We start from the raw sequence: 19,714 nt of genomic DNA, 5'->3' as shown, positions 1-19,714 counted from the left end.
CCTGGGTCTCTGTGCATGCGTGCACATGTGCAGCTACTACCTGCATGCGGACGTTTGTGGGGGTGCACCTGGTTCCCTGTGACCGTCATGTATGTAGGGGCATGTATTTTGCGGGCCTGGAAGCGGACTCCTGAGCTTATGCGCCTGGCTGCGTGCACGCGTGTGTGCAAGCTTCCTCTGCCCGGGTGTGTGCTCGCCATGCACCTGTGTGCGCGCGCGTGTCCCCGGGAGGACGTGCCTCTGTGTGTGTGTGTGTGTGAGTGCGTGCCCCAGTGCGCAAGTGACTGGCGGTGTAGGGGGGAGCGGGCGCTGGCCCGGAGCTGGGGCGAGGGGTGTGCGCGGCGGGCCGGGGCCGCGGTGGGCGGGGGCAGCGGCGGCGCGGGGCGGGCGTGCTCTCGGCGGAGAGTTAGAGGAGTTGCCGAGCCGGGCTCGGCGGCAGCAGGGCGCGGAGCTGGGTGCGCGCCGAGCCTCTGCCTCCCGCCGCCTCCTCGCCCTCCATTCCTCGCTCCCCGCCTTCCCCGGCCTCGCCGCTGCGGCCTCCGCCGCCTCCTCCTCCCGGGGATCGAGGGCCGGGGGCGGGGGCACAGGAGCGGCCCGAGCCCGCAGGAGGCGCGGGGCGTGGGGAGCGGCCGGGCCGGGCCGGGGATCAGCAAACAGCCGGGCGGGGGAGGGGGTGGGCCGGCCGCGCTCCCAGCCGCCGGGAGGGACGCACGCCAGCCGCGCCGGCCGAGCGAGCGACCCGCGGCCGGGGGCGCCGTCCAGGCGCGCGCCCCCGACCCGCGGCTGGGCCCGGGGACCGCCTCCCCGGACCCTCGCGCCCCTGGGTATGGAGCGCTCCCGGGGGCTGCCCTGCGGCGGTGGCGATGCGGACAGCGCGGCGGCGGCCGGGGCCAGGCGCGGCCGCCCGGAGCTCTGAAGACGCGGAGCGCGCCGCGCCCGAGGCGCCGACCGAGGTGAGTGCGCGGCCGCGGGGCGCTCGGACCCCGGGGAGCTGGTCCCGTGCCCCGAGGCCCCCACCCCGGCCACGAGCGAATGCGAGGTGGTGCGGCGGCAACGGGGAAGGTGGTGCGGGAGGGTTTTCTCTGCCTCTTGTGTTCTTTTCTTGTTCCTCCCTTGGTGAGCCATCCGAGGAAATGCTGACGGCGAGCTTTTCTTCCCCTGCCATGTCTCCGGCTACCGCCGCCAGGGAACTTTGCTCCCCGCTAACCTTCTTCCCTTGGTGGGGTGGGGGGGCGCTTCGGGAAACTTTGAGGAGCCCCCGGTCCCCCTCCGCCCTGGTGGCAGAAGGGGGCTCGGGAGGGAGCGTGGGGAGGCACTTTGCGCGCGGGAGCGGTCCTACGCGTGACCTTCCCGGAGACCCCAGGATCAGATTGGGGTTGCGAAGAGGGGCGCGGGGCATCCGAGCCACCCCCGAAAATGCCACCGGGCCCGAGACTTGCGGGTGTTTGCAGTCATTTCTCTTTGGCCACCTCCTGCGCTCTAATGGAGTACAAATATTCTGGAAATGGTGTGCTCTGCCAGCCAGCGAGCCGACGACTCCAGCGGCTCTTTTCATTGCGTTCAGAAGTCGGCCTAAACCGCGGAGCAGATGGCATAGCCCCTCTGCTGAGAAGCCCCCCGGGTTTCCGGGCCCCGGCTCACCACTGCATGTGGGTGGGCTCTGTGCGTCCTGGGGGGACAACTTTCAAGTGGCAACTGGGTGGGTAGCTCCTTGGGGGCTTCAGATGGGAGGCTGAGGTCCTGAGCGGGTGTCTGTACCGGCTGTTCTGATGGAGTGCTCACATGTCACAAGTGTGTTTAAAAACCTGCATTCTGAATGGGTGTCACAGAAAAGTCTCTTTCTTGGTTGGGGGTGGAATGTGTCTTTGGTTCTGGGAGGTTCTTCTGTCTCCCCACAGCCTGGACTTCCCTGGACTTAGGGCAACCCTGCCCCCCATTTCCCCCCGGGGCGTACCCATCCCGGAGCATGGCCTGTGGCCATTTCTAGTTTCTTCCTTGTTCCCCTGCGCCCAGCCCCGCGCCCTGGTATAAAGCGCCGGGGACCTCCTGCCCCCCACCCCTGCGTCCCCGACCCGGGGTCTCAGGCTCCATCTCCCACACGCCGCTGAAACCCGCAGCTGCCTCCTCCAGACCCCCAGATCCCAAGACCCCCTCCCCGCCACTCTCAGGTGCCGGCCGGGACCCCAGCCTCCCCTTGCACTGGGCTGGTGGCTCGCAGACCCTCAGCTGTGGCGTGTGCCCTGGACTGCCGCCACGTGGCCGGAGAGGGGTAGGGAGGGGTGTTTGAGGAGCAGCACCTCCTCTGTCCTACGAGGAGCGCCCCAAGTGGTGCGGGGACCCTCAAGGAGATTCCTCAGCAAATTCACCCTCGGTTATTCTTCCTCCCGTCCCCTCCGTCCGTCTGACTGGGGGCCTGGCCTGGCAGCTCCAGGACGCCGCCCCCGGAGGGCTGGAGTCAGGTGGGGCCAAGGCCCCCAAGAGAGGGGAGGGTGTGAGGGGAGGAGCTTGCTTAAGCACACGTGGGAGCTGAAGTGTAGCTGTGATGCTCTGGACAACAGGGAAAGCCCCACTTTTTACACTGACCCGGTGCTGTGTGTATGCAGTAGGCACTCCATAAATGCTGGACATTGGTGCAGACCTGGCAGGCAGGAACGCCAAGTCCCCAACCACCCCCTTGTCCCCCCTCCCTGGGTGAGGGCCAAGCAGAGCTCCCTCCTCAGCCCAAGTATGAGCCTGTGAAGGGAGAGGGGCCCAGAGAGGGCAGGGCCTTGCTCAAGGCCACACAGCGAGTTGGGTGTGAACAGAAGCCTCTGCCCGGCTCTCCCCAGGCCTGGGGGCTGCCCCTGCTGGGCTTCCTATCCCAGGCCATGGGGGACCCCATAAGTCTGCCCATAGTAGGGCACGGTGACAGTTGGTGGCCCTGTGGCCTGAAGTGACAACGGCAGTGGTGATGGGAGTAGTGGCAACAGTGGCGTCAGCAGCACCCAGTAGTCCAGGCCTCCGGGGACCTACGGCCATGCTGGCAGCCCTGAGCACGGCGCACGGAGGCCTTGGCACACGTCGGGGCAGAAGTGGCTGCATCATCACCCCTTGCCCGTGGCCCTCGCCAGGCTCCCCAGGTGGGAGGCAGCCTAAGGGCTGTGTGCCCACCCCCTGACCCCCCCAGCTCTGGTGGACCCCCACGCCCAGCTCTGACGGGTGCAGCTGGAGCCTGTGGCTGGTCTCTGTCCAGGGATTCACAGTGAGTGACACGTGGACACTCCTGCCCCGTCCCTGGGGGCTGCCCCTGGAGCCACCGCCGGTTCAGAGGAGATGGGGCTGGGCAGGAGGCAGCAGGTGGGTGGGGTGGGCCACGCGGAGGGTGTGGTGGCTGGGGGCTTGGCCCCACGGGGTCGGATGTGCCCAGGGGATGGGCAGCAGGGCAGGGAGATGGCAGCGGGGAAAGGCTGCAGATGAAAGAAAGCTGGGACTGAAACTGGGCCGGGAGGCTTTGGAGCAGCCTGGGAGGTGGGGGCTGGGACTGGGGTTTTTTCCAAGTTCTGGGGGCCTGGAAAGCCCGGACTGGAGCCCTCTCTGGGTGCTGGCGGAGGGCCCGACGCTGCCGGCTGATATAATTTCCTAATGGCCTGACAGTGCAGAGCGTGGCATTAGCTCCATTGTGCAGACAGGGGACTGGAGACCCGGAGGCCCCGGTGGCGGGGGGTGGGGGTGGACTGGAACCCAGGCCCTTGGGGTCTTCCTTTGGCCTCTTCCCCCTCTGTGTGTTGGCAGGCTGGATTGGCTCTGAGCGCTCCAGCCCTGCTCCCCTGCGGCCCCCCAGGCTGCCCCACGCTGGCCATCACCACTTCCCAGGTTGCTGCAGCCCAGGGCCTCGGAAAGCCTGGCACACGTAGGTGCTCAGTAGATGTTTGGGGAGCTGATGGCTGTGCTGCTTTCCCCTGCCACCGGGGCCCCCACTGACCTCTCAGCTGAGCAGCTCGGGGAAGGAAACCCTGTGCTCGGCTTCTGGCCGCAGCGTCTGCACACAGAGGTGCTCAGGGGTGGGAGTCGCTAAGCGGGGAGACAGGCAGCCCGCGGGAGAGGCCGGCGCTGTGACCGGGAGGCGGCCCCTTGACTCCTGGGCTCTGTCGTCTGTGAAGTGGGACCGAAGCCCCCACGGGGGAGCCTGGGAGCACCCAGGGTGGGAAAGTAGACATGGGGGGTTCTGCGGGCGTGAAGCCGAGCCCTGGGGATCCATCATTCCAGTACAACCTTCTCTGTGGACGTATGGGGAAACCGAGGCCTGACAGTGGCGGCAACTTGCTGGCGGCCTCCCAGCTTCCGAGTGTGCCTCTAACCTCCTTCGACCCCTCCCCTGCCATGCTCCACGGTCCGGATTTTCCTGCCAGGATGCGCGAGGCTGCAGAGACTTTGGGGACCCCTGGCTGAACCCCCGTAATTAGCCTTTGGCCCTGCAGCGCTGGTCACGGTTCCATTTGCACGGTCAGATCGGAATGGGAGCCCCTACCCGAGCTGCTCCAGGGCACAGGTCTGCCCTGGCCGTGCGGTTAAAGCTGCCCCCAGGCTGGAGAGCAGCGTCCCGCACTCTGCCCAGGACCCCCAGACCCCCACTCCACCCCGCCCCGACCGGACCCCTGCTGGCTCTGAAGGACTTGGGCTTGGAGAGGGACCCATGACCCAACATGCCATTCGCAGGGTGGATGCCGAGGCGGGCTGCCCGCCGGCCCTCGAGCCTGAAGCCCTCTCGGCACTGGACACGCTCCGGCAGTTTAGTCCTTCGGAGAACTTCCCACTGCGCCTGCCTCACTCGGGAGGAGCCAGAGCCCTCAGGGGCCTGCTCGCCTCACTCCCACCATCCTCTCCCCCCACGCCGGCCCTCCTTGCCGAGCCTCCGACAGCCGGCGGCTCCCACCCCGGGACTTCTGCATGTGCACCCCCTTCCTATCGCCCCCACAGGTCTTGCCAGAAGGTCTCCTCCTCCAGGAGGCTTTCCCTGACTCCCCGGAATCACTGCATCCCCACCCCTGCCCCTGCCCCTGCCTCGTCCCCTCGTCCTGCTTCAGTTTTCTCCTGCAGAACTTGGCGCCATCTGCTAGGATGCGCTTTGTTTGCTTCTCTTGTTTGTTGCTCCTCTCCCCGCTGGAATGTAAACTCCTGGGGCTCTGGGTCTAGCCCCTTCACAGCCATGTCCCCAGGGCCCCCAGCCATGGCTGGTGGACAGTGGGGGTTGCAGACACGTCGGGTGAGGACCTGGGGGCTGGGACAGCTGAGCCTCAGGGAGAGGTGACCCCACCGTCCCAGTACCTCGGCGCCCGTGGGGGGCAAAGCTGGGGTTCGGACCCTCGTCCTGAGCCTTGGCCTGCCTCTGTGGGGGTGAGTGCTCCCCTGGGTGGCTCCTCTTCTCTGTGACCCCCACGTTGCTGTGCCTTCGGCCCACTCAGGATGGTCCACCCTAACCCCCGAGGTGCGGCGCCCTTCCCATTTTAGATTGAGGCACCTGGACACCAGGGGGTGGGTCGCTCAGCCCAGCCCTCCCCGGCCCTTCCGCCTGGGAAGCTTTTCGTCTCCTTCCAGTAGGAGGGTCCTGGAGCACCAGCTGGAGGGCAGCAGGCAGCGTCTCCGGGACGCCCATTGGCCCTGGTGTTGGCGTCTCTCTCATCCCCTTCTGGTCGGCGCAAAGTTTTGCTCTTTCTCCCTCTTTTCCAGCGTGTGCCCGGGATTGGGAAACCAACCAGTGAGCACCATTATCCACTTTAGCCACTTCCCACTTGTCCAAAGAACCCCGAGCCTTTCTGGCTGGCCAGGCCCCTCCGTCTCGCCCGGCCCTTGCTCCCGGCACCCCTGGAGAGACGGGACGGGGGGCCCTGCTGCAGGCAGCAGGCAGCTCCCCAGAGGGCGCGAGAGCCAGGGCCCCGTCCCACTCCCCAGGGAGGGAGGCCGGGACCCCAGCCCCGTGGGAAGGAGCACCTGCAGCTGAGCAGGAGGCGCCGGCTGTGGGGCCCACGGCGTTTCGGAGGCACGGTGGGCCCTGTGCCTCCAGCATCTCCGTTGCAGACTGGCAGAGTGCGGCCGGGGAGTCGGGAGGCTGAGCTGGCCGTGTGTCCCTGCAGAACGGGGGACAGAAAGGCAGAGGTCAGCGGAGGTCGGGGAGGAGCTGTGGGGACCGGGCTGCAGGCGGCCCTCCCCCCGCCGGGCCCCACCCCCCAGTCCCTCCAGCTGCAGCCTGAACCCCCCGAGCTGGCGACGGCAGCCTGCAATTCTCTGGCACTTAAAGCAAAAATAAATCGCTGCCAGCAGCTGGCGTTCTGGGTGGTAGCCGGCCGCGCCCGCCCCTGCCCTGACCCCTCTGCCTGGGCTCCTGGTTCCAGGCCAAGGCCAGGCCTGTGGGGGCCGTGGGGGGCCCTGGGGTGCCGGGAGGGCTGAGGGGAGCTGGGCCATTTGGCCCCTCCACAGGCCCGGAGCCCCGAGAGACCCAGAGGAGAACAGGGGTCTGCCGTGGCCCAAGGAGGCCAGAGGCTGGGGAGGGGGGCCTGCTGGGACCCTGGGCAGTGTGGGGGTGCCCAGAGTGGTGCTTCCTGGGGGGCTGGTGGGAGCAGGGCACGGACACCCTGGACATCGAGAACTAAGGGGACACGGCCTCCTGCCCGGGTCCTGGAGCTGAGGCCCGGACCTTGGGGTGCAGCTCCCAGCCCCCCCTTTCCTGCCACCCTTGGGAGCAGACCGGGGCAGCTGTTTCCCTGCCGGCTCTCGCCCCCCAGTCGGAGAATCCTGGAGGTCTCGAGTTGACAGGCCCCAAGGATGTCAGGGTTTCAGCGTCATTTATGCTCTCAGCAGATACCGTGTGCTTTGCCCTCTGCCAGGCGCTGGGGACGCGGCCGAGCTCAGGCCCCTGCCCTCGTGGGGAAGATAAAAATAAACAAGTGCGCAAACCCTAAGTAATCATAGATTTCAGTCACAGCGTGAAGCACTGAGACAGTCGGGGTAGAAAGGTGAAAGTGCCTTTCTCCTTCTGAAACCCTGGCACACGGGTCCAAGCCTTTGTGCTCTTGAGGTACTGTCCCGACAGAAACTTCTGGATTTTCTCAGCGCTCATACAGACTTGTGAATTGCGGTGTATAAACATGGTTGTGTTTATTTTGCATTTTTTTAATGGTCTCGTTCTGCCTGTGCTGCTCGGATGCTGTGGGTCCCTGTCGGACCCCGTCGGACCCCTGAGCTGGTCGGCCCTGGGTGAGCGTGGGGCTGACTCACAGACTCTCAGGATCGTAGAATCTTAGTCATGGAGCTTTGAACCCACAGAGCCACAGAATGTTACGAGTAGTGGATTCTTTGAGTCACGTGATTTGAGTACAGACGCGGAGTTTGGTGTTGTAGGACTGGCACATCCTCGCCCCTGAGTCACAGCCTCTGCAGGCTGGCCCGGGAGAGGGGCTTGGGCCTCCCCCAGGCCCCTCTGCTGCTCCCGGGCTCCGTGCTGGGCCCCCTGCAGGGGAATCGCCCGGCCTCATTCTCTCTCAGGGTGTCAGCTTCATCGTCTGATAAAAGGGGACCCGGACCCCCACCCCGCCCGGGCTGTCCCAGCTCCCAGTCAACACAAGCCTCAGTTTCCCTGTTTGTGAAATGGGCACTGGCACTGCTGCCCCGTCTGGGCATTGTTTTTCCATTGCATCCTCGGCTGCAGCTCTGCAGTCTGGGGCGGGCAGGGGGCAGCCTCCTCCCCTGCCCCCCGTCCCTGTGGCGGGTGGGGCCGGAGGCTCTGCCTGGCGTCTCCTTGGCCTGCTGGGCCCCAAGCTGTCGGCAGCACCTGCCCGGCCGGGGCCGCCAGGTCCCTCCCTGGGATGCCCTCGGAAGGCGGGGAGGGGGTGCACAAGTCCTGTGGAGTGACCAGGCCCTCCCCGGGGGCTACGTCCAGAGGAGACCCCGGCAACCCTGTCCTCTCCTCCGCCAGCCCCAGCCTCAGTGGCTCCCTGGCCGTCCTGCTGCCTTGGCTCGGCAGCTCCAGGCCAGCTGAGCAGACAGGCCTGTGCTGGCCAGGCTGCCCTCCTGGTGGCCTCCACACCGGCTGCGGCCAGGTGGGCCCGGAGCCCTCAGCTTACCCACCCCAGGAGGAGACGGGGGTCACTGGACGGGGAGGTGGAACCCTGGGAGCTGGGGCTGGGGCCTGGGGGCAACTGGAGCCAGCAGGTGCCGTGAATCTGCAGAACCAACAGTGTCCGGGGCGTGCACTGTGGTGCACCATGCAGGAGTCCTGGGGGCCGGGAAGGGACCGGGCAGGAGGAGTGGGGCGCAGAGGACCCTGTACTGGTTTCCGTGGCCGTGTAACCAAGCGCCACCCCCGGGCGGCTGAAAACAGCAGGATAGGGTCTCCTGCGGTGCTGGAGGCCGGAGGGTGGAGGTCAGCATCCACGGGCTGAAATCGGCTGCGGGCCGGGCTGCCCCTCCGGGGGCCTGGGGGAGAGCCCGGGCCTGGCCTCACCCCGCTGCGGGCGTTACCCCGGTCCCAGCGCCCCTGAGGCTCTCTGCTCTGTCTTCACGTCGCCGTCTCCCCTGTGGGTGTCGGAGCCCCCTCGCCTCCCTCTCATCAGGTCGCACTTAGCGTCCCCCTGGGTGGTCTAGGGTAGTGTCCCCCTCTCAGTAGCTTTAAGCTTTTCTTTCCAAATGTCAGTGTCCCCGTTGCCCGGGCTGCTGTCCCACGACTTCAGACCGGCCACCTGATGGCTTCCAGGACTGAATCTTGGAATAAAGCCCCACGCCGGCCGTGCCAGCTGACCCCTGACTGCAGTGTCCCCCGCTCGATGTGCTCCCCTGGCCTCACACAGGCCGGCGTCTCACCAGCCCCCCAGCCTCTGCACACCCCGCGTCCTCTCAGCCTTTTCCTCTCCCATTTGCGCCAGGTTTCGGGTGGCAGCTTAAATGCTACATCCTGCAGGCACCTGTGCAACCAGCATCCGTTTCCAAATCGCAAACTGTCATGGTGGATATCCCGCTCTGTCTGCATCTTTTGCTTTTTAACTCAGCAACGTGTCTTGGAGACATGCTTCTGGGTGTCGCGCGGGGGCTCGGATGCTGACCAGCGCTGTCCCTGGTGGTTTACCGGCTGCTGTGTGCTTTCATCTCCTCGTCCGCGTGGGACTCCCAGCCCTGGGCCTGGGAGGTGCCGTGGGCGCCACCTGTTACCGTCGGCGTTGTCATTTGCCTTCGCCTGCCGGAGCGGCTGTGAAAACACAGTGCCGTGGGGTGGCTTAAACAGCAGGCACTGGTGCCTCAGGTTCGAAGGTGAGGATCACAGAGTCAAGCCGAGGGCAGGGCTGTGGGGTGCTGCAGCCAGGGCAGCGGGCACCACTCTCTCCTCTCTTCCGGCTGCTTCTGGCTGCAGCTGGGTTTCCTCTTTTTGTAAAGCCCCGAGCCACACGGAGCCCACCTGCTTCCACGGGGCCACCCCTTAACCCTCAGCCTCCAAAGGCCCAAATGACAAACAGGCTCCTGCCCGGGGACGCCGAATGAGACTGGGCAAGTCTTCTGTAGGGGCATGAGCCGGCCCCAGCCCGGTACTGCGTCGGCCAGCAAGGCGTTCTCCCACTGGGACTCGTGTTTCCCGCACGGGGTTGCGTCGTCATCGAGCTGCCTGTCTCCTCCGATGTACTCGAGGTTTCCTTCTGACCCTCATCTGTCACTGCGCGTCCCACTGCTCTAACAACCGGATACATGGGTCCCCTGCCTGGCCCGTCCAGACACGAGTCTCTGGAAATGGCCCTGCTGGGTCAATGTTGCACTTCTGGGATGTTGAGAGCTATTGCCACTGTGCCCTCGGCCTTCGCCTCACCTGCCCCTGTCCCCAGCCTGGTGTGACCTGGCCTTGTCCGGCTGCCCCCGACTTTCAGGCCTGGACAGTCCCGACGGCAAAGGGCAGGGCCTTGATTTCCACCACTTCGGTTTGCCTTTGTCTTGTTTTCGAGGTGGAGCGCCTTTTCACATCAAAACGCCTTTTGGTGGTTCCTTTTCTGGCTCCTGCAGGTTGCTTTCCTGACCACCATCCTTCCCCATTGGCCGGCCCCTTTGGGGTCTGGTAGGAGCTGCAGGAGGCCCCGCCATGACCTGGTGGGTTTCACGTCCAACCCCACTGGGGAGCCAGAATGAGCAGCTGCCCAAAAGCCGAGGCTCAGGCCCAGCTGCCTCGAGCCTTCAGCTGCTCGGAGCCCTGGAGTGGGGTGCTCGGGTACTGGATAACTCAGCGGCAGTCCAGATGTTTTGGGGGCTTTAGCATTTTGCTGATGAATTGCCAGTAAACTCAGCAGCCCGCGGAGTTACTGGGTCCCTCTGTTTCTCAGGAAGTGGCGCGACGTTCCGCGGAGACTTGGCACCCAAGGATAATAATGAAAATGACTGTTTACCCAGCATCGGCTGGAGCCAGGCTCTAGGCTCAGTGCTTCCCTGAACATTATCTCATTTAATTCTCAAAACACCCTGGCCCAGCGGGGGTTGGGGCTGGAGAGGCAGCCGCGGGGGAGGAGGGTGCCTGAGCCTCGGTCGGGAACTCCACTAACCGGCCGGGAGGGAGAATTCTGCAAACCCTGCTGGGATCTTCAGCTTTGAGGGGCATGGGGGGTGCCCGAGCCGAGGCTCTGGGAGATACCTTGTGTGGGAAACATCTCTGGCTTAGGATCGCAGGAGCTGGGCCAGGATGAGCTGGATTTAAATGGGGGCTGAGCTCCTCCTACTTGTGTGTGACTCAAGGCCAGCAGCTCCGCCTCTCTGAGCCTCCCTTCCCTGCTCTGAGACATGGGGCTAAATCTACCCCATTTACACTGTGACTGTGCCAGGACTGTGCCAGGAGTTAGGACCATGAGGGAAGGTTCTCAGAGACCGGCCAGTCCAACCCTCTAATTTTCAGGTGGGGAAACTGAGGCCCAGACAGCAGAGGGATTGGTCCAGGGCCACACAGCTGGCTGATGTGAGCTACCTGGTGTCCTCCGCCCACCAGTGGCCTTGGCTGGTTCCATCTGCCTCATTCTTACTCTCCACAAGCTAGGATGGACAGACAGAGCTTTCTGGAGCACTGCCAGCATGCTGGGAGGCCCACGCGTGGAAAACGTGGCCGCTTCGTGCACCACGGCCCTGCAGAAGCCCACTTCTCAGGCAGAGATGGGCTCCCCTGTTTCCACCTGTCCTGAGGCTGAGCTCTGCACTGCTCTGGGTGTGGAGAGTGGGGATGTCAAGCTGTCAACAAATCTATCTGTCGATATTGATTCACGGCCTGAGAAGGATCCCTGGAAAAGAGGCCCCGGATCTTCGCCCCAGTGGAGAGCCCAGTGCAGCCGGAGACAGTAGAGTGTCCTCTAGAGCCATCCCTGGCTCCCACTCCCAGCCCTCTGGACACCCAGGGAGCAAGGTTTAAAGGGCCCAAACTCCCAAGTCGAGCTGTAGCCCCCCGGTGCTCAGGGCGCCTGATCCGCCCCACCGACTGCCTCGCTTCCTCCACCCGCCTCCTCCTCCTCCTTCCTCCGCCTTCCCCACTCTGCCGCCACTTTCTCAGGTCTGGACCCCGGTTCCATCCTCCTGGGTCCTAGGCCCCGCCCATTCCGCTCCTTCAGCCCCACCCCCTGGTTCCTGTCCGAGGTCCTGGCCCCTCCCCTTCTTCTGGCCCCGCCCCGAGTCCTGGCCCCGCCCCTTCCCTCTTTTGTCCGTGGTCCTAGCCTCTCTCCAAGGTCCTGGAGTCTCAATTGACCTCAAGGCTTCCTTTTAGGCGGAGAAAAGAAAAGTAAAGAGGAGAATTTCCACTAGCTCCTCACGACTCACGCTTTCTGGCACCTGAGTCCCTCGCGTCCTTCCCTCCCACTCCTGCAGGTGGGTTGTCCGTCAGGCCGTCCCCTCTCTCCTACCCGCAGCTATGACTCGAGCTGCCTCCTGTGTCAGCAGTTTCCTGTCTCTGCCGGGCCGTCTACGTCCTGACTCGTTCCTGCAGAAGGGGCTTGCTGTGGGCCCACTGTGAGCTGGACATCACCAAGCCCCCGTGACACCACACGGAGCTGGACGAAGTCCTGCCTTAATGAAGCTTATGTTCTGATGGGACAGACCTTGCATTCCCCATAAATAGACGCACCCTTCAATAGGTGGGCACATGGCCTGTGGGACCCCAGCCCTTCAGTGAGTGGACACAGCAGTGCGAGGTCAGGGAAGGTGAGAAGGTGGCATTGAGCAGAGACCTGGATGGGGTCCAGGAGGTCCTGGAGGGGCTGCAGGCAGAGCTGCTCCCTGGGGTTCTGGAAGGGCCAGGACGTGGCTGGAGGAGGCTGAGCGAGAGGGAGGGTGGGGGCAGCTACTCGGGACCTGGAAGCTGCGGTCATGGTCCTATTATCTTTTAAAGACTCCTCTTGCTTTCAAAACAACCTCTCCACTCCACCCTTCTCCAGCTCCTGCACCATTTCTCTCTTGGCCTTGACCTTAGGATGCTCTTGGGGTCAGGGTCACCAGCCCCTCCCTGGGGCTGTTCCTGTGTCCCCTCAGCCTTTGGTCGCCCCTCCTGGGCTTCTGCTCGGCTCCCCGCTCTCCTCCGTTGGAGGTGGTTGCCTCGCTGGGGAGCCCCATGGTCCGGCTTCTCCGTCTGCTCCCTCCCCTTCCCCCTGACAGATGCAGCCTTCCTGGGTAGTCGTTAGGGTGAGATGAGGTGGCTTACGGGTCCCCGGCACCTGTCTGGCCCACAGGGCTGGGACCCTCCCCGTGTTTCTCGGGGCCTTAGCCTCCCTGTGTCCCAGCACCCCAGAGGCCTCCCACAGGGCTGGGACACAGCAGGCGCTCAGCACTTGCTGGTCCCTGATGCAAATGAGTCTCGTCCAAACTGGGGGCTGGGTTCCCCTGGCAGGGTGGCTCTGCCTGTGCGGTGGGGAGGAGAGGCAGGCGGCAATGACGCCCTAGGCCCCCTGACTCTGTCACCCCCACCCTCCAGTCTGCAGCTGCGCCAAGCGGGAGGCACGGCCCGGTGGGTCCCACCCTGTAATCAGCCTGTCAGCCCCGAGGAGCCGGCTGGAGACCCCCACCAGGGCGGTGCTGGGCCGCAGGACTTGGAGGGGCTCCAAGCCACCTGGTGCTCCTCAGCCTGGGGTGCTGCGGCTGTCGGGAGTGGGGGAAACGGTTTTGTGGACAACAGGCCCCCATTAGACACCTCTCCTGTAACCCATGATCTTGGGAAGACACAGTTGGTTCCCCTTGGCTGCTTGGGGGTGCCAGTCACCCTGCCTTGGAGCTGCCTCGGCTTTCATGTACTCACTGGGACCAGAGCTGAGCATCCCACACACCTTGTCCTTCCCACAGCTGGGTGAGAAAGGAATCCCCTTACCAGCCATGGGTGGGGAAACAGGCCCAGCGAGGGCAGCTGCGTCCTGCAGTTTCATGGCACCAGGAGCCGGCTCCTTCCAAAGCCCGTGGAGTTCTGTGCCTGGGCAGGCGGCTGCCACTTGCCGAGTGCCCACCGTGCGCAGGCCCCGCTGCCAAGGGCCAGAGAGGGAGGCGGCTGTGGCCCCTGGGAAGTGGTCTCTGGGAGCAGTGAGGGGTTGTGGGATGCCCTGAGGGGTGGACAAGGGGTTCCCAGAATTCCCCAGCCCAGCGTTGAATTGCTGGGGCAAGAGGTTTAGGCCGTGTCCCCCTCTACTCTTCTGGGAGGATGGGGCTGGAATTTGAGGGTCCTTCCCCACCCACCCCTGTGCTCGCAGCTGAGCGCACCTGAGCTGGCCATGCCAGGCCTCCATGCACGCCTGGGGGTGGGCTGGGCTTGGAGGCAGGGCTGCCCATCGGGCAAGGGGACCGGCTTGGCTGCACTTTCAGGACCGCACTGAACCAGTCTCACTCCTCCCTAGACACGGGCAGGCGTCTGAGGGGCTTCAGCCTGGGGTCAGGCTCTGGGGTCACCCGGGGCCTGGGTGGGAGCACATCGTGAGTCAAGGTCGCAGGGCTGTGTGACCCTGGGCTAGTCACTCCCCCTCTCTGAGCCTCGGTTTTCTCATCTGATAGCATCGTCTTCCTCGTGGGCCTTTCTCAGGACGAGATGAGGTAGTCGAGGCAAAGCCGCATGAGTGTGAGCCGAGCTCCCAGGCAGGGGCCCCACCCGGAGAGCCGGGATCCAGAGCTCTCAGGCCTGCAGCCAGGGGCGCGTCGGCCCGCGGGAGGTGGGCTGCGGGCAGCTGCGTCCCGCGCCCTCTGCCTGATGGAACACAAATAGCCCGCAGTGTTGTGGAGCGGGGACGGCGAAGCGTCCGTGGGTCGGGCCGATGAACCGGCCGCGGGGACAGAGGCGCGGCGGCTGGGGAATACATCATGGCGCCGGCGGGCTACGGCACGGGCGGCGCGTCCCCGGCCTGCCGAGTGCGGGGCGCGCAGCCTGGGGCCTCGGGCCGGCCCCTCCGCCCCCCAGCGCGCGCTCCTCCCGGCCTCTGCGTGCCCCGTGGCTGGGATTTTTCCTTCTGCTTTGAGCCGGGGCTGTCCTGGGCTCACCCAGCGCCTGCCGGTTGCCAGGGCGACCAGAGCGTCTCCGCCGGGCCTCCGGACGCGTGCACGTGCGCGCCGCGCCTGCGCACACGCCGGGCCCGCGGGGGCGCGCACACACGCTCGCGCGCGGGCCTGGGCAGCCGGTGCAGGCGCCGCTGGGCCCCGGCGCACGTCGCGTCTGCGCACGCGCGTAGGCCGCACCCGCGGGCTCGCGCCGCTCCAGGGGCTCCCGTGACCCGGACGCAGCGCGGGCGCCCGCGGGGGCCCCTCACCGGCGCACCCCTGTCGGGGCGTCCCGGGTCCCCTCCCCAGTGGGGTCCGTTTCTGGGGAGTGCACAGCGGGGCACCGTGTGTGTACACCTGACACCCCTGGGAGGACACAGCCTCGCCGCGACCTGGGTGCCCGCGTTCACACGCGCGACACGCCCCGAGCCAGGTCCTCGGCCCGGCGCTTTGCCCCCGACCCTGCTACTTTCTCTACAGTTAGGCCCGTTTTACAGACGGGACAAGGAGGCCGGTCCGTGATTAATCGTATTAGCGCAGGCCTTAGACGGGGTGGGCGAGGACCCCTGGGCCAGCCCGGGGGCGCCGGAGAGAGGACGGAGGGCGCGGCCGCACCCCTCCGCCTGCAGCTCGGCGGCCTCCACCCTCCCATCTCTGCCACACACCACAGCCCCTGGGTGCCCACCACCTCCCTGGACACCCCGACTGAGAGGGGCAGAGCAGGGCAGGGGCGACACCAGTGCCTGCCCCAGGCTTGCCCCTGCCCAGGTGCAGCCCCTCACTGGCTTTGGGGCAGTGCATCTCCATCTCAGGAACAGGGAGAGCCCCAGACACTGTCTCAAGGGGTTCTGGAGAACTGCATGCAGTAGGTGCTAAATGAAAAGGTACTTCCTGTCCACTCTGGACACCAGAATGCTTTTCCTGGAAAGCTCTGTGGCGGCCCCACCTGCTGTTCCCATCCCCTGCCCCAGGACAGTCTCCCCCAAACCTCCCCTTCCTGGGTCCCTGTTCAGAGAGGGAGGGGCAGTGACTCAAGGGCACACAGCACAGCAGGGTCCGGCCCCTGCCCCACCAGCCTGGGGCCCTCTCACCGGCCCCTGCCCCTCACAGCACCATTAGCCACTGCCCAAGGGGTGGGTCATGTAATCAGGGAAGACTGCTTGTAGGAGGCCTGCCCTAAGCCAAGCCTGTGTCTCCACAGCCCTGAGAAGCTCTGGACTCTATCCCACTCTGCTGTGGACCAGTGGTTTGGGCAGGAGGCGTCCCCCCTCTGGGCCCCAGTGTCTCACTCTGTCCAACAGGAACCTGTGACGGAGGCTGCAGCACCCAATGTGCAGCGGGGCCAGTTCCTGTGCCCTGGGGTTAGAAAAGCCGGCTCGGGAGTTAAAGCAGGCCCGTGGGGTCCAGAGCCAGGCCCGGCTTCTCCACTCGCTCTTGACCCAGCCTCGGTTCCTCGCTGTGAAATCAGGCCGAGAGGAGCCCCCCTCAGCCCCAGGCCTCACCCCTGCCCCCACGCACACCCACGTCCTCACCCCTCGGCCTCTGCGGCTCCTGCTCAGCCTCAGGGCCTGTCCATGTGCCACCCGACCCCAGAAGCAGTGTCCACGAATCGCCTGGCCCTGGTCGTCAGGATCTCACCTCCGGGGTCGGGAGCTGGGCTGGGGGCGCGTCCTGAATGCTATACCTAAAGTTGCACCCCACTTGCACCCTTGTGTGTTCCCCATTTCAAGTCTTCACAGCCCTGGCGCAGCCCGACCCTGCCTTATTCATTCTCTCCCTATCTGTCCGGCATGAAGGCCAAGGGCGACGGGCTCCCTCCAGGTTCACACTGCACCCAGCCGGGCCCGGCAGAGACTCGTGCTCGATAAAGACGTGGAATGTATGAATGAATGCATGAACACATGGGTGGATGGATGAATGGATGCATGGATGAATGAATGCATGGATGCATGCATGAATGAATGAATGGGTGGGGCTGCCCAGGCTGGCCCTGCCATTCACCCCCTCTCCCTTACCCTAAACCTGTGCACTAAGCCACTTGTGCTCTCGGAAGAATGTTCTTGGACACACACGTTAACCCGCGAGGGAAACCAGAAATGTTGAACTGCTTATCAAAATATTTTAAAATTTGCGATGCAGTAATTAATATGCACGTTGCTTCATTAACATTGTAAACGTTGAGGCTCGGTGCAGACTGGGAACAGCTGCAATTTGAAGTGGATGGGAGTGGCTGGTAGTTCTGGCTAGCAGAGTCCGTGAAGTGGGGTACGAGGCTACCTGGGGTTTCTTGGGGCCTCCATTCCCCGTGGACGGAAGCAGCACTTTGAGTCCAGGTCTGCAGAGCGGCCTCACGTGTCCCCGTTGAGCTCTTAGAGCCCTGGCTTCCACCCGTGGACTCCAGGTTCCAGCTCGAGGTGGAGAGCAGCAGCCCCCCCACGCCGGCCCCTCGGCCTGCACCCCTTTCCCACCCCCTGCAGAGCCCCTCGCTTTGCCGCAGCCCTCTTGGGGGACTGGAGAACGTGAGCTGCTCCTGGGGCTGGAGTCTGTTTGCATTTTCCTGGCAGCCGAGGGGCAGGCTCTGCGACATCTCCCAGCTGGGTCCTAGGGGCAGAGGGCCCTGCTTGGCTGGGAGACCCCCTGCCGGCGGCAGACAGCTGACATTTCCTGCCCTGTGGGGACGATGACTCTGTCCCGCCTGCTGGGGCTGCACTGCTGGAGCAGTTAATGAGGAAGAGTGGGGACCCCCTCCTGGGCTGTGGCCTTCGTCCTGCAGCCAGTCAGCGGGGCCCAGGGGGACACTCATTTGACAGAGGGAGAAACTGAGGCCCAGAGTGGGGAGGCGATGAGACAGGGCCCTGCCGCCAGTGGGGTGGAGGCTCCAGGGCCTGCTGCCTTTGCAGTGAGGAGCTGTCAGGGTGTCAGGGGCCCTCCCATGGGCCCCATGGCCCACCCCCCCCAGCCTCCTGCAGTCCCCGGCCCCTGAGGGCAGGAAGACCCAGGCCCCAGCCCCAGGGAGCCCCTGGCTTTGGTGGGGAGGGGACTGAGAGGATGAATAACCTTCCCCCAGCATGGTCTGGTCCAGGGCTCACGAGTTGGGGCTTGGAACCAGGTGTTGAAGGCTGTGGAGGAGTTTGTGGGGGAGGATGGGAAAGAAAGGGCCTTGGGCAGAGGGGCTGGCATGTGGCAGGTCAGGGGAGTGGGAGTCTTTCCTGTGAGGCCCGTCTCTGCGACAGGACAGTCATCTCCACACACAGGCCAGGCGTTCCCGATGGCCCCGGGAAATCCTCTCGCTCTCTGAAGGCTCACCTCCGCCGGCCATTGGTGTGTGCTGCATCTGCTGCCCTGAGGCCCCCCCTCTCCATGCTCCCCTGGCACACTCGGCCCCAGCCCACCACCCCCTCCTTCCCCCAGCCCGCCAAGCAACTGTCCCGTCTTGTCCTTGCTGTTCCCACCTCCAGGAACACTGTTCCCCACATCCCTCCTTGTTGGGATCTCAAAGCAGACGTCACCTCCTCCGAGAGGCCTTCCCTGACCACCTGTCTGGAAGAGGCCCCACCCTGCCTTGAGGTGCAGGATACTTTTTTCTTTTCTCCTCTTTCACCCTTTTTCTTTTTATCTTGCTCCATCAGCCTGCCGCCCCCCATGCAGTGCCTGTGCGTAGTAGGAGCTCAGCAGTGTTGGGTGCTCCGGAGAGCAGCTGGCTGCCCTGGGTCTTGGAGGTGCCTCACTCTGTCTTCCCAGGACCCCCCCCCCCCGCCCCAATCTGTGCAGGCAGCCCCCACTCAGAGGTCCTGCCAGGCCCCCCAGGGAATTTGCTGTTTCCAAATACAGCCAAATTTACAAAATGGGGGGGAAACTAAAAAAAGGAATGCTAAGAAAACAACTGAACAACTGTCTGTGTGTTCTCCCTGCAGACAGAGCGGCTGGGTCATCCAGGGGCCCTCTCTAGACAGGCTTCCCCGTGAAGAAATGCAACCCCGGGGGACCTCCTCCTTGCTGGGAATGAGGCGGGCCTGGAGGGCTCCCTGGAGGAGGAGGCAGCTGGAGCGAGAGGACCAGAGCAGGTCACCCACGGCCTAGGCCTGACCCAGGGGCTCGTAGACTGGTGACCCCAGGCCTGACCGTGCCTCTCACTGTGCCTCGGTTCCTCCTGTCATTGAGGGCTGGGTTACCCCACCGGGAACATTCTCTGATGCAGTGAGCAGAAGCAAGGCACTCGGTTCTTGGGGCCCAGGAAATGTGCTGGGGGAGCTTGGAGGGGAGCAGCAGGGAATGGTGGAGAAATCCTGGAAGACTTCATAGAGGAGGGCATCCTTCCATCGAGCTTGAAGCATGTGTGGAGTTCTGAGAGGCATCCTGTGGTGAGGCTTTCCAGCAGCTTGGACAGAGGCTCTGAGCTGTGGACATCCCTGAGACAGAGAGCCCAACGCTAACCCTCAGTTTATCCCTGCGACGTTCTTTTTTTCTTGTTGATTTCTAAGAACTCTTTATATATTAAGTATATCAACCCCTTTTATAATGAATATTTATCATTTAAACTTTTTTTTTGTTTATGATGAGTTTCGATTGACAAATAATCTTACGTATTTTTATACTGGCACATTTTCCAGTCTTCGTTTTCCTAGTCTTTCCTGTCCCAGGCTGCTTGTCAACTCTTTATCTCAGGTCGTCTCTCTCCTGTGCTTGTGCTGGGTGCTCAGGAAATGTCTGAGAATCAGATGAAGTTGAAGCTGGCGAAATTAGAGCTGTAAAGACAGGAGAAATCACATGCCTTGGCTCACACGGGTCTCTCCACCTGGCTTCTGTCCCCTTGTGTCCGTTTGTCAGGCCTTCCTGCCTGGAGTGGAAGTCCAGCCCTAGACCCTAAAGGGGCCTGTGAGCTCCTTGCAGAGTGAATCCGGGGATCGGAGCTGTGATGATGAGGGCCAAGGGGCTGGGAGCTTCCAGCTGGGCACTCTCCACGCATTAACCCACTGAAACCCAGTGCAGCCCGCGAGATAGCTGTGATTATGTGTCCCATTTTACGGCGAGGGTACGGGGGCTCAGAGAGGTCATGTGGCTTGCCCATGGTCACACAGGACAGGAAGGAGACAGGATTGCAGCCCCAGAATTCTTATACTTTCAAAATGCTGCTATGGCGCCTTACTACCCCTGGGACCGAGTCCAAGCTCATTAAGAGGATATCCAAGGCCCTGTGTCTCTCTGAACCTCAGTTTCTTCCTCTGTAGAATGT

The 19,714-nt window shown here is 64.1% G+C and overlaps 1 protein-coding gene across 1 annotated transcript in view; it reads left to right on the top strand.

Annotated features, from left to right (window-relative positions):
• Nucleotides 1-671: 671 nt before the first annotated feature.
• Nucleotides 672-19,714, top strand: part of KCNJ12 (potassium inwardly rectifying channel subfamily J member 12) — a 31,093-nt gene continuing 12,050 nt past the window's right edge. Inside the window, exon 1 of the mRNA XM_037810146.1 lies at nucleotides 672-953. The gene's annotated coding sequence lies outside the window, so the exon portion shown is untranslated. The remainder of the gene's footprint in view (nucleotides 954-19,714) is intronic.

Source organism: Choloepus didactylus, chromosome 18 (assembly GCF_015220235.1).
Source record: "Choloepus didactylus isolate mChoDid1 chromosome 18, mChoDid1.pri, whole genome shotgun sequence".
NCBI classification, from domain to species: Eukaryota; Metazoa; Chordata; class Mammalia; order Pilosa; family Megalonychidae; genus Choloepus; species Choloepus didactylus.
Note: the sequence above shows the minus strand (reverse complement) of the source record. Positions and strands in the feature narration are given on the sequence as shown.